The sequence below is a fragment of the Artemia franciscana genome, chromosome 6 (assembly GCF_032884065.1).
Source record: "Artemia franciscana chromosome 6, ASM3288406v1, whole genome shotgun sequence".
Classification (NCBI taxonomy): domain Eukaryota; kingdom Metazoa; phylum Arthropoda; class Branchiopoda; order Anostraca; family Artemiidae; genus Artemia; species Artemia franciscana.
Window position 1 is genome coordinate 32,300,366 of NC_088868.1, and position 13,683 is coordinate 32,314,048.

At 34.2% G+C, this 13,683-nt stretch overlaps 1 protein-coding gene across 3 annotated transcripts in view; it reads left to right on the plus strand.

The window, feature by feature from the left end:
- The first annotated feature begins 665 nt into the window (after positions 1–665).
- The window catches only part of LOC136028326 (protein retinal degeneration B-like), a 101,782-nt gene continuing 88,764 nt past the window's right edge, over positions 666–13,683 (plus strand). For 2 of the 3 annotated variants that reach the window (XM_065706096.1, XM_065706102.1), the window contains exon 1: positions 666–770. The gene's annotated coding sequence lies outside the window, so the exon portion shown is untranslated. The remainder of the gene's footprint in view (positions 771–13,683) is intronic. The other variant, XM_065706098.1, reaches the window with a different exon arrangement.

The window sequence follows — 13,683 nt, forward strand, 5'->3', positions numbered from 1 at the left end:
TCCCAAATTTCTAAAATTTGTCCCTTATTTGCTTTATTATATCATTATGTCCCAACACATAGAAATATATCCTTTGGAAATAAAATATGTCGAGTTGACAACCTGTTCTTGACTACTGAGGTCCCTAAGTCGGCTTTGTAGTGTGTTGCTACACCCAGATTCAGTCTCCAGGTCTCGTATTACCAAGCTGAGGTCAAACCGGCTATGCTACCGCAGAACGTTATCAATTTTAATTCATCTTGTTATCTCAATAATTTATGTTTACATTTTATGATTTTAGAGAATACACAAGTGTAGTCAGCGCACTTTGTGCATGGTTTTACCAACTTGATTCCCATATAGAGCCATAACATTAATTTTTATTCTGTATTATCTTTGCAATGGTTTGTACTCTTTAAGGAAATTGGGGATTAATTTCTGATATTATTACGACAATCGGTAGTTCTTGGGCCTACAATCGACCTTAATTATCAACGGGAAGAGTTCCAGGAGGTCCTTAACCCTCCTTAAAAAGGCTCTGGAAAATTTTGGTACAGATTTGGAAACAAACATAGAAACAAACAAAACATTAGTCAAGGCGGACGCAGCTTGTAAATGTAGAATCAAAGTTGCATTCGGCTGATTTTGGCAAACATTAAGTTGCGTACTAAGTTGTTCTTGACAGTCTGTTTGAGTGCAAGAATTTTGAAATGAATCTATTGCGTGCTTTTTGGTTTAAATCGGCTGTGGTGGATAGTTCTTTGACCCTATAAACTACTTGGTGAAAAAAGGTAATCTTATAATTTGATGACAATGTGGAATTACGGTTCTTCTGGTGGAGATACCGTATTAATACAAAAATCATTATATTCCCTATCTTTGGCCCATCCTATTTCCAAATGTTATCTTTGCTTTTCTGACAATAGCCTACAATCTTAAATAGCAATTTGGAGCTATCTAATTGTTTTAAAGGCTATCAATGGATTTAAGGATGTTTATGCATGTTGTAGAGTCTTAGTTGAAATGGTGGTATAAGCCTAGCAAAGAACCTGTAGAAAAGGAAACATGTTAAGAAAACAGTTCATACTTCATAATAGCCTATGCAGAATAATTGTATCTAGCACATTTTTCATGCGGTCCTGCTACACTTCACCCTTCCTCTCGAATAGGCCTATGTAAATATATAGCCTAAATTATATATTTCAAATGCATTCTGCCACCTGTCACTTGCTTTTCTGGTTCTTGTTTTGTCAGTTTAATTTACATAGGATACATGTGTCAAAATAAGAGAGCATGTTTTGGAAGAGTAGATAGAAGTATATAAACATAGAAGTATATAAGCATAGAAGGGTTGGCTCCCATTTGCATTAGCTAGCCTACTATCAATCTGCATATTGTAAAGTACAAATTGTTTTCTTTACATGTTCTTTCTCTACAGGTCCTTTTCTCAGCATATACTGAAATTGATATCTGCAATGTATCAACCCAATACAATCTTGTTTTGTGTAAATTCTTGTACCTAATGGCTTTTTTCTATCTTGGAGAATTGTTGAGTTGAAGAATTGACACTTTTAGGAATAAATCCAGGGCCAAAAATCCTGAAGCACAAAATATTAAATAGAAAACAAAAAATTGTTTGAACTTAGCAATAAGCTTCACTCTTTACATTTGATATGATTTCCCTTGACTCCATGGTTCTGTGTTGCAGACTTCTTTCTTAAAGTCTCATGTTTATAACAATGCAAAAGATCCAATTTTTTTTTAGATTAGTTGACTCTAGACAGGAAGTTTTTTTTGTAGATTGTTCAAAGATCATCCTAGAATTCAGGCTTTCAGATTCATTCACTTAAATAAAGTAATTTTGGTAAGATTCCAGGTGATAGATTTTTGACTAGGTTTATTTTGAAGAGTAACTGAGTTAAGAGAATAAAACTTAAAAAAATGGATCTTTATTTTAAATTAAATCCAGGAATGTGTTTTCAAGCTCCTATCCAAAAGGTTGCCCACTTTCTAAAGTTGGGTATACATTTTGGAGTGCTATGTGTACTACACAGTTCCACCATTCATGGTGTAGTCTCTGCAATGCTTGGCATAGTTCTACCACAATGTTACTTTTACAACATGGTGTACTTTTGTCATGCATCACTTGGTATATGTGATTTCTGAAAATCAATACCCATTTGCTCCTATCTATGCTCCTTTCCTATATATAAGGCAGGGCTGTATCCCTGATTTTTGTTCAGGCTTTTTTAAATAGTAGAGTATTAAAAAACTTAAAAAAAATGTGTTTATATACATTTTATAAGTTGGGCAAATACTGACCTGTGTTACTGATCTGTTACTGAATACTAATCTGTGTTTTGCCTGGATCCTGGCTGCTCTTGCTTACTTCACATGGAGTAATTACACAACTACAAATGTATCTGGTAAATAAAACCCAAGTAAAATAACCTATCTGATTTTCTTTAAACAAGACTGTTTCTAACAGACCATTTAGAATAGTTTTAAGGATTTCTTTTTCTGGCCAACATTAGAGGTAACACAAAAATAGAGTACAAGCATTACAGTATATAAATTATAAATTTTTGCAGGGTTAACAAGAACATCACTTCCAATTATAAGTTTAGTTTTTTTATTCTGTCTCCTGGCTTGTAGATATATTATTTACAAGGAATTTAATGCTTGATTATACATGATATGGTGTTTATATGTGACCAAAATTGAATTTTCTCTATATTCATATTGATTCATGTTACCCAAGAGCCTTATTGCCTTGAAACCCATCCCAAACTAAAAACTGAAAGTACAAATTGAACATATATCTTGCAAAAATTTGCAATCACAAAACTGAATTTTGCAATAATAATAATATAATACTTATTCATAAGCCACTTACATTAAAAGACAAATAGTAGAGTAAAAATTAGAAAACTAGTACAAAAACAAAAATGAGCAATAACATTAAATAATAACATCAATCAGCAATAACATTAAATGATAAAATTAATACAACAAGCAGATCAAACCATGGTGAGACCTGCAAGAAAATCTTTGCCTGCAAGCAAAAACTTGTTTATACAAGGTCCCATGATAGTAATAATAATAATAATTTATTTTTGACCCGCTACAAAAAATCAAAGCAGAGTATCAATAAAAGAAACAAAACAAACACTACACAAAACAGAAAAAACAAGAAACTAAAGCAAACGAGTAAGGCCTCCATGGGCGGGCAGATACTTAGAAGTATTTTTTTATTTGTAACTTAGTAGTAGTAGTTATATATAACTACTACTATAAGATACTATAAGTAGTTTTTCTTATATGTAAACTTATTTTTTATTTGTGGGTTATTGTAGCTCAAAAATTGTTAACTTTTTAATATCTTATAAAAGGTAGCTTACATAATAGAATCACAATGTGATGATACTACTTGACAATTACATACGATTTTCAGCAGCTTATATTGAAAATAGCTTTACTGATGAATGACTGATTTCATGTCATGATTCATAAACAGTTATTATTTTCATTGGAAAATAAAGATTTTTGTAGAAAGATTCATGTTTTTTTTTTTTTTTGCAAGATTATACATGACTTTTGATTCCCCCATTAGATTTTGTATAGAGGAGAGAACTTTTGAATATGAAAGTTGTTTTTGATATACTTTTTTTTATCTTATTCTAGAAGAGGAGTTGTCTTGAAAAATTAAAAGGTCTTAAAGAAGGTAGGTTATCTTAAAAGTAGTCTGTTTAGCTAAATCTGGGGATATGGGGTTGTCTCCTGGTTAATAATGCATCCCCCAAAATCTTAGATCTTTTACTGATTTTTCCTATAATTTTGTCTATTTTCTATTAGTTTACTCTTTCTACAGCTTCTTTAAATCTGCATATGGTCGTTTAGCTTTAAGCCTTTAAAATAAGGTTAATTTTGTCTCATTAAGTGGGGCAGAGGGGAGGAACTGCAGTTGTTATGGTAAGAAGTTTATATTTTGGATAATTTGTGAATGGCAAATCCAATTTTACCAAAATTTGTTTAAATTCCATTGTTTTTGTCTCAAGATTAGCCTTCATATAGGGTTAATCATCACTCAAATGTTATAAGTTGTGGAGGTAGGCCTTGGTGTTTAAAAAAATTTCAATGCTATAATTTGAGCAGAATATATATTCTATAAAATTTCATTCACTTACTTAACAACTTTCCTCAACTACAAAAAGATTCTAGACTGCAGTTGAACCATCTAATCAAGCATGGACACCCTCCAAAAATCTTGATGGAGGAGGGCACCAGAATAGCAATGGTGAGGGAAGGAGGAGCATACATTTGAAGATTAAATGTTATATGCAAATTAAATTTTTCAAGGGGAAAAGATAAGTGCTTAATTTTTACATACAAAATGAAGCAAAATCAACAAATTTTCAAATGATAAAGATTTCATGGAAAAAGATAAATTTGTTTAATTGATACTTATGTATTATACAACCAACACTCAAGAAGTGAAGTTAGGCTAATCCTTATGAAAAATACCAAAACATGATGAAAATATAACACTTTAGAAACAAATTTGGGTAATATTTTTGTACATTAGTGGGGGGGGGAGGGGAGAGGAGGGTTACCTGACCTAAACTAACCTAAATCACCCCACCCCCTCTGACTAATTAATGTGCAAACATAGCCCAAATTTCATAATTCCAATGTATTCTGTCACCCACCACTTGTTTTCCACTGAGCATAAACTAATTTTTCTTAATATAGACAGACAAAATCAGTTTGCTCTCAAGTTTTACAAAGCATAAACTTGGGTATTGGTGGTATAAAACATACACACCCTTAAATATATCACTCATTCAATTATTTTGTATTTAAAATTAATATATTTGCCCAAAACCTAGAGTAAAAGAAAATAAGACTCAAACTAAACTGTACAAAATAAAAGAAAAAGGTATCATCTTAAAGGGTTCATTTAATTTCTAGGTCTCAAGTGGTATGATCATCCAATTTATAGCTCAATAATGAAAATATATCCAAATTTATCACAAAATCCCCTCCCCCTCTCCCAACATGGGTTCCATGCTTTCCCTTTTTCATTTAGAGTAATTTTTCAATCAGTCAATGTTGGTATTACCGGAACAATTTTTTGGGGTCATGAAACTATTGTTAATAGATGCATTTTGACTCTTTGAACATCTTTTCTCTCTTTTGCGAAACTACCGCAAACTCACCGTTATGGAGTTATTCCAGCCCAAATATTCTTGTATTTATACATATAGAATTGCAATCATTTTCGTTTTCGTTGATCAGAAATTTGAAATCGCTTACGTTTTAAGACCAAAAATTGCTCTGTGGCTTTTAGAGATAATTTTTTGTTAGGTTAGGTTAGGTTTGCGGTAGTTTTGCAAGAGAGAAAAGATGTTCAAAAAGTCAAAATGCATCTACTAACAATATTTTCATGAACCCAAAAAATTGTTCTGGTAATACCAACATTGACCTTTCAATCTAACTCTCATATATTTTCAGACCTTTGAAAATTAAACAGAATAGCAAAATAAAATAAAATTTAAACTCATGGTAAAGGGTTATTAAAATAACCCTCTTTGCATTGATGTTCAGAATTGTAAAAATTCATAACCAAATGAAAATCACCAACTTTTCACAAAGAAAATTACCAGCATTTTATCAAAATAACCCAAAAATTGGTGATCAATAATGATAAGCTTTACACCAAAACAGCGCGTTTGGTACCCTAAGGTGAGACTTTATGTTTTTCAAAAACCTTTAACTACTTCAAGAAGGAAGAGAATGTATACCAAAAGACAGGATTCCAGTAAAAAACTGAAACTGTGATCTAAAATCCTGTTTCTGGACATAAAAAGATTCTTCTAGTATATTTAACTGCTATTTTATCTGTCTGTGTCTTTACTTTCCAAAAGCTTTTGTTTTTGCCGTTTTCTTGGTTTCCATTCAAACGAATAAACATTATACTTTTCTTTCATCCTCACATCGCATTTTATTTGCTTATGAGTGTTGTAATCCCTGTGCCATAGTATGCATTCTTAATGGCAAACTTTAGCTTTGAAAAAGACCACTCAAATGGTGTCAATTTCTTATATATTTGTTTACCTCTGAAGAATTGTCGTGGGTAAAGCTTAAGCTATAATATCCGACACAGAGGGATAATTCTTATTCCCCTGACTGCTATGACAAGACCTCTGCTCTCGTCAATCATCTAAATACTATGGTTTGTAGGTATACAAAAGAAGCATCTTGATAACACACACAAGAGCCAGAGAGCACGTAATTCTTCCAGCCAGTAGAAACAGATTTCATCATTAACTTTTTGACAGATGTCTTTTGCAAACTCACGACTTCACGAAATGTACCTGGCAGAGTTGCCCCTCCCCCTCCTTGTGCTAATTTTGATGTTGCTTGCTCTGTTAATTAATGCGTCAGCTCGTGAACTTTGAATGAATTCTCAAGATCTACTTTGAATCTTCACGGATTTTAGGCCTAATGCTACATTTTATCTTTATGCCAACAAGTTAGATAAGCAGAGAAGACATAAAAAAAAGAATCAAAAGGACAATGAATACCTATAGTGTCTAAATAGCTATCCTTGAGTCCTGTCCTCAGATTGAAAGTGAGAAGGATGACTTTAGCCAAAGACAAGCTACTTGAAGTCGATTTTGACTTCACATTTTTATCAAATTCTACGAAAATAATATAGATGGTAGTAATTTATCTATCTGAACATGTTTTTATAAAATTTAAAATGTCATCTATGGTGCAACCTAGACATTGTCTAAAAATTTGTTTGATATTAAGTATTTTGGAGGAGGAACAACATAAAAAAGAAAAATGCTTGAATATTTGACTTCACATTTTAATCGAATCTTGAGTGAGAGAATGGATTATGGATACATAATCACTTATCATCTGTTTTACCCAATAGCTGACAAACGTTTTTGTACCTATGTATTTTTTTTGCTTTCATTAGATGCTAAGCAATAGGATCGAAAGCAGTAAATTCTCATTTTAATCAACTAAGTAACCTCAGATTATATAATCAGTGCCACCACCTTCTAATTTTTGTGAAAGGTTATTACTGAAATGAAACAGCAAATCTTGCAATTACTGTGCAAAATCAACTCCATACATTTTCTCTCTCTTTTGGAGGTATAACAAGGTAGTTCTGCTAATATTGCAAGGTGGTTATCTATTTGATTATTAGATACCTTAAAAAAAAAAAAAAACTATCAGAAAGATAATCAAAGTAAAATGAGGACAGCACACAATAGTAATACAATGAGCTGAAACAACAGTGAAAAAGGGCTTGAACGAATTGAATAAAATTACCTTCCTACTATAGGAATAATAAAACAGGACACCCATACTGTAATTAGTTCAGCCCAAAGTCCAATAAGCACAGGGAATATGGAGGATTTGAACCTAATCCATAGTATGAATATGGTTGGTCAGAGCAGGAATATCAGAATTAAATTTAATGTAGTATCAACACAGTGGGAGGATTTTATGGCTGCCGCTCAGTTCAAGTTCAGTTCAGCTGCAGCTCAGTTCTCATGCCTGGCGAGGCTTCGTAGACGCTTTATGCACCATCCCTGGCTTTGAATGATCTAAGGCTGAGGCTAATCAACCATGAAACACTTCTAGTTAGGCTTGTCCCATGTCAACATTCTCCATGTAAGAAAACCAGATGAAAAATTTAGCTTTTAAACTTTTTCCTAATGAGTCCATTTACTTTAATGCTAAAGATTATTTTCTGAGCAAACTCTCACCAGAGACCCAGTAAGGCTAAGCCTAATCTCAGTCCTGGTAAGGGTGAAGTATGCAGGTTTCCTATGCATCATACATATTCTCTGACGCCAATCTGACTCTTAATGCATAACTAGACTTACGTTGCCTGGGCAACGTGAAGTGTTGCGGCAACCTTTGTCCGGCTTCGCCGATAAAAGTGTTGCGAGGGCAACACTTAGGTTTTGTTTCTTCGCTATCGGTTAAATTCTGAAGTTGTCAAAACTATCAAAGCATTCAAAACGGCATATTCAAAGCAGAACACAATCAGTAGTCACATGGTCAAGTTCTTCAGCGTTGAAAAAACAACAGCAAAAGAATATTGGAAGAAGGGACTAAATTGAGTTTGCAGCCAGTTGAACTTTATCCTTTTCAATCGTAGACATCGTGACCGATGGAAACTTGGAACATTATCTTATATAATCTACTTGGTATTATAAAGCTATTCGTGACTTTTCAGGTTCAAATACCATAGATGTGCACCAATTTGCACAAATTTTTAGCCTCTGATGAACCTCCTCTAGCAACCGATTCTTACTTACAAGTCCCTCTCCCGTGATATACATCCAAGTTCACCGGAAACAAATAATGGGTACACCAACTAGCAAAAGATGCAAACCCCTTGTCGGTGAAGTCATTGTAGCCTAACAGCCGATTATTACTTACAACTCCCCTACATGTCTTACAATCGGGAACCAAGTTGTTCTTATCATCAATTACACCAGAAACAGATAATAGTTACACCAATCAGCAAAAGTTGCAAACCCCTCATTGCCAAAGATGATTATAAGCTAATAATCGACTGTTGCTTGGAAGTCCCCTACATATCTCACAATTGGTATCGGCCTATTTTTGGTTCAAGTGTGTACCTTACCACTGAAGTTGTCAACCCCTTGAAACTTTCAAACTGGTGTATGCCATGAAGGAATTTTTGTAACAAAAAATGGATGACATATACTCTGATCAGCTCATCAAGGTCTATCGATTATCATTGAAAAAAAAAAAAATTCTATCTGTCTTAGTTCAAAAGTTGACTTTTTTGCCGGAGGCCAACTTTCTAACACCACCACTTAGAAAGGAGCAAAGGATAAGCTCTAATTTCTTTAGCAATGAGAGAACTTTTAAAGTTTAAGAGGTATATCTGATACCATTTCTCTATTGCAATCCCAAGTAGAAAAAAAAAGAATGGTAAAGTCAGCTGAAATCACGAACAGAAATGGCTAGAAACAATAGATGGCAGCACTTTCGGACCCGTGGGAAAATCGCACTTTTTTGCTTCTGTAAATTTTTCTATTTATCACTCAAAGAAGATATATTGGCTGTGGGGCCGGGGAACTACCGCATATATTTAACACTTATAGATTTTAGTCCATCTTCAATTTGAAGCTGGTGCCTGCCTGCTTGCCTGCTAGAACGGAGCTTTCCACTCGAAAGCAGAAACATGGTTTGATGAAACGAAAGCTTGGCTGCACAACTTCAGATACTCCTCTCTGACATAGGCTATATAACTCCACTTCACTTCGCACACCATAGGCTCTGGCTCGAGGACAAGCAAAAACCATCCTTTTTGGCCCCAGGCAAGAGTTCTACGGAGCTTTCCAAAATGTAATGTCATATTCATCAATCCGGCCTGAGGTCCACACTTTCCGTAAAAACCGCACAGGTTAGACCCTTACCAGTTTCCAGGAATAAGCTGAGATCGGCGGCATAGGAAAAAAAAAAAAACAAAAAAAACCGGGACAAAACCAAAGTGTTGCTCTCGCAACACAATAATGATAGATGGTAAAAAGCTTACATAAGCTATGGATGTCATGTGATTGTTTTTTAAGTGATAATTTCGACAGGACCTTTGCCTGTCAAGTTATCTGACAAGAAATTTGAATTTGAACCTGATGATGATAGGCACAGGTCCTGTCAAAATTATCGTTTGAAAAAATCAATCCCCTGACATCCATAGCTTAGGTAAGCTTATTACCATCCATCATTATAATGTATCATAGGCAATTAGGTTGGGCAAAAGCCTTAAAAACCAAAATTAATGGTGGTATTTTCTCTGTTTAATGTGTTCAAGACACCAAAAACAAAGTATATCTTCTGTTCAAAACCTCTTATCCCTTCTTCCCTTTCCCTGAGACTGTTCAATCCATTGAAAAAAGCCTAGCCTAAGCTACTGAATCTATGTTCATGTGGGACTATGCCTACTTTACCTGCGATTTTTTTTCTGAGTATATTCGTTGCTACCACACATGGGACACGTATTTAAAATTTGTAACTATAGGGTACCCGATTGACTTAAGAAAAAAGAGAAGCCCATGAAAAAGGACACATAACGCCATTCTTTAGTAATAACGAATAAAAGCAGAAAAAAAAATATGAAAGTCACTGATTATTTCTCCTTAGTAAAACAGTGAAAATCAATCATGCCGGAATATCAACCTCTTTTGTACAAATTTAATGAAAATTACCAAATTAAAGAAGAAAATCACCAAAAATTAACAGATTAATGAAAATCACGAGAAAGATCACCAAGAGGGTTAGAAATCACCAGATCTGGTGATAAATCACCAGCGGTAGCAACCCTGATCTAAACATGTTCAAATGAAATTCTTTACCATGAGTCAACAGAGAATCTTTGATAAATTGAAATAGTCTTATAAACATTACGCTTTTGCTAGCATAGGAAGAAAGATCAGTAATTCAATGATCTATGTCTGGTTCTGGTTTGACAAAAACTTTGGAAAGTGGTGAAAAAATTATGTCAAGTTAAATGAAAGATACTGGGGTTAGACTGTCACTATTAATAAATTACTAGGGGTGGCAACCCTGAATGAAAGAAGATTTTTGGGGAACCAATTTTTTTCGACAAGACAGATTTTTGGGGAACTTCCCAAAAATTCAGAGGATAGTGGAAGCACTTTTATTTTCAGACACAATCTGCCAACAAATTTTATTAGGCCATGAAAACATACCAAGTAGCATTGCTACTATGCCACCCCACTTTTTGCATGGCAGAGCCCAACTTGTGTTTTGGCAACTTTTCTTTGATCATAAATTATTTTTATAGGTAAAAATGGCATTTCCGACAAAATCTGCCAACAAATTTGAAAAATGCCAAGTAGCATTTCTACTCTGCTACCCCACTTTTTGCATGGCGGGTTCCATGGAATGTTAAGCGTGATGATTAACTATAATAGCGTACACCATTTGCGTTCAGGTTGTCAAAGTTGTGTCTACAACATCTCAGTGATGGTTAGGGTACAGTGTTATGATGAAACTTCTCAGAAGCGGCTTAGGGTATTAGATCGAAACTTTCAGGGAATATTGAAGGGACATTGAACTCATTCAAAAGACATTATATGCATCATAGTTGTCAAAGTTACATCTTTTCCTCATTACACTAAACATACACTTAGGTCAAAGTCACAAATAAAGAGTTTAGAGAGTCTAGAGAGTTAATAGAGCTGAGTGATGCCTCTGGTATATATGTGTTCGCTTATTCAGTTTTCATTCTTACACAGTCTTTTGTACATTTTCCCAGAAGCATTCTTTCGAGCATATTATGTAAAGATTGCAATTGAATCAAAAACTTAGCTCATGAACCGTCCTAAAGCTTGATTTCAAATTGAATAAAATGTATGCAATGTTGAACACAAAACATATAGATTTTAGACCAATGGGAAATTCTTCGAATAAGCCTGTCGCGTAGCAATGTTTCTAATGGAAACCAGTTGGGGAAAATATTAGCTTCCAAGCTCGGTGAAAAGAAACCCCTGGTACCGGTTGCCGCCATTCCCTAAGAAATATCCCGATGAGGTTCAGGATCCCCCTTTCCACCTCTGTGCCAATTGGCATGTAATTGTAATCTTTTGTGCTACATAAAAGAATATTGTTGCAGGGGGAGGGGCGCCATCATCCCCCAGCACCAATTACAAATGTTTAGACCAAAAGTCCTCCCGGGTATCCCCGCCCCATCCCCCAAACCTATCCTATGTATAAGTCACAAGGCTAAATAAGAATTAAGAGGTTCTGGCATTAGACTACACTCTTTGAGGCATCTGACACCCCACCTATTGCCCTACACAAAGACTGTGATTTTATGATACATCATGCGAATCAATATAGTTATACGAAGCTTTGAAATAAATACTAGAAACTTTTTTCTACGATAAAAAGGGGACTATCACCCCGCAACACCCTAATGTAGGCTTAGTGTAAATGGAAGGATATTAATTCCTACCCTCCCTCCTTACTCCCTCTCTTTCTATACTTAATGGAATGCTTATGAAGGCTTAGACAATTTGGGCACAAAAATGCGCTTTCTGAGGCATTTGGCACCCTTACCTTTACAGCAGCCCAACACCTCTCCTTCATAATAACTGACGTGCAACAATGTATCACTGAAGATACAATTTTTTTGCATGGATTATGTGGCCTTTCAGGAGTGAATCCGCAACCGTGCAGCACAACCTTTTCTACAACCGCAAAGCTCAGTATATAGTTTTTTGGTAGCCTACTCGCTATAACGATTGGCTTTCTCCGACTTTTTAATCAATAGCAACTTGGTCCTCTTTAGGATAAACTCAAAGTATGGTGCCACAAAATGACAGAACACGCCACTTTTCTGGAATACAATGGGGCTTTGATATGTTGAATTTAATGACATTATTTCATTAGAATTACTGGACTTTTTGGGTTTTCTCCTTTTTTCGAAAACCTGGCAAATTTTTTCTGGCTCATAGCTTTAATGGGTAATTCTAAACTCAATAAATTCTACATATGGAAAACAATGTAAAAAGCTAATTCTTTTGATGTCTTAATTGCTATCCAAATTCCTTTTTAGAATTTTTCCTACTATTAGTACAAATTGCTCCTTACTTAAATATATCATGAACTGTTTGATATATCTACCCTACTTGGGTAACGTGAAGAATTGCAGTGACTTTTGTAGACTTAGATGGCAAAAGTATAGGAGGAGCAATTGTTCGTCTCCTTTCACCGCCATAATTAATAACAATTGTCGGCTTTTCACAATTTTTAAATGGCACCCCGACAATAATATTTTCCTTAAAGAATATAGTGACTCATCATTGATGAAATATAAAGGATAAAAATAATCTGATCATTTTAGCAACAACTGTAAAATACCATATTTCAATTTCTTTGCTTTTTTAATTTTTTCTATACGTTTGTGTCTTTTTTCATATTTATATGTTGTTTTTTGCTACTTTCTAATTGTTTAATTTTATTCTCTCCTTTCTGTTGATAAAGACTGCTAGATGTAAAGCATGAATAATTTTGGCTTTTAGTTGCCTAGTTTATGTATAAAAAAAAAAACCTTGAGCAAAAAGTTTATTCTGTACTATACTTTCATTTTATTAATTATAATTACAAAACTCTTTCATTACGTTGCAGTATTATTTGCAATAATTTAAAAGAAAGACCTTAAAACAAAAGGGGACTATGTGGACTATGAACTATAAAACAAAACACAAAGCTAAAATAGGACCTAGGTAGTTACCCTTTCACCGTTACTCAGAAAGAGTCCTCCTATTTAAGTTTTGTGTTTTCTTTTAAGGTTTGTTTTTTTATATTTATCAGTTTTACTTTGCACTGAAGACGGTTAGGCGGAGGTCTTGACTGAAATATTTGCATAATTTTTCAATTTTTTCACTGGCTACTGTCCTAGCTTATTTCCTTTTTTCGCGATTTTATGCTTAATCGTAGATCACTAATGAGGCAATATCCTTTATAAGGTTTACAGGTGGGTGAGGGAATAACCCAAATCATCTTTGTAGTAATTTCTGTTCATTTTAAGTTTCACTTGGGTATTCATTTAATTTCTACTCCTTTTAGAATTTATTTATTCATCTATATCAGATCTCCCATCTTTATGTTTGA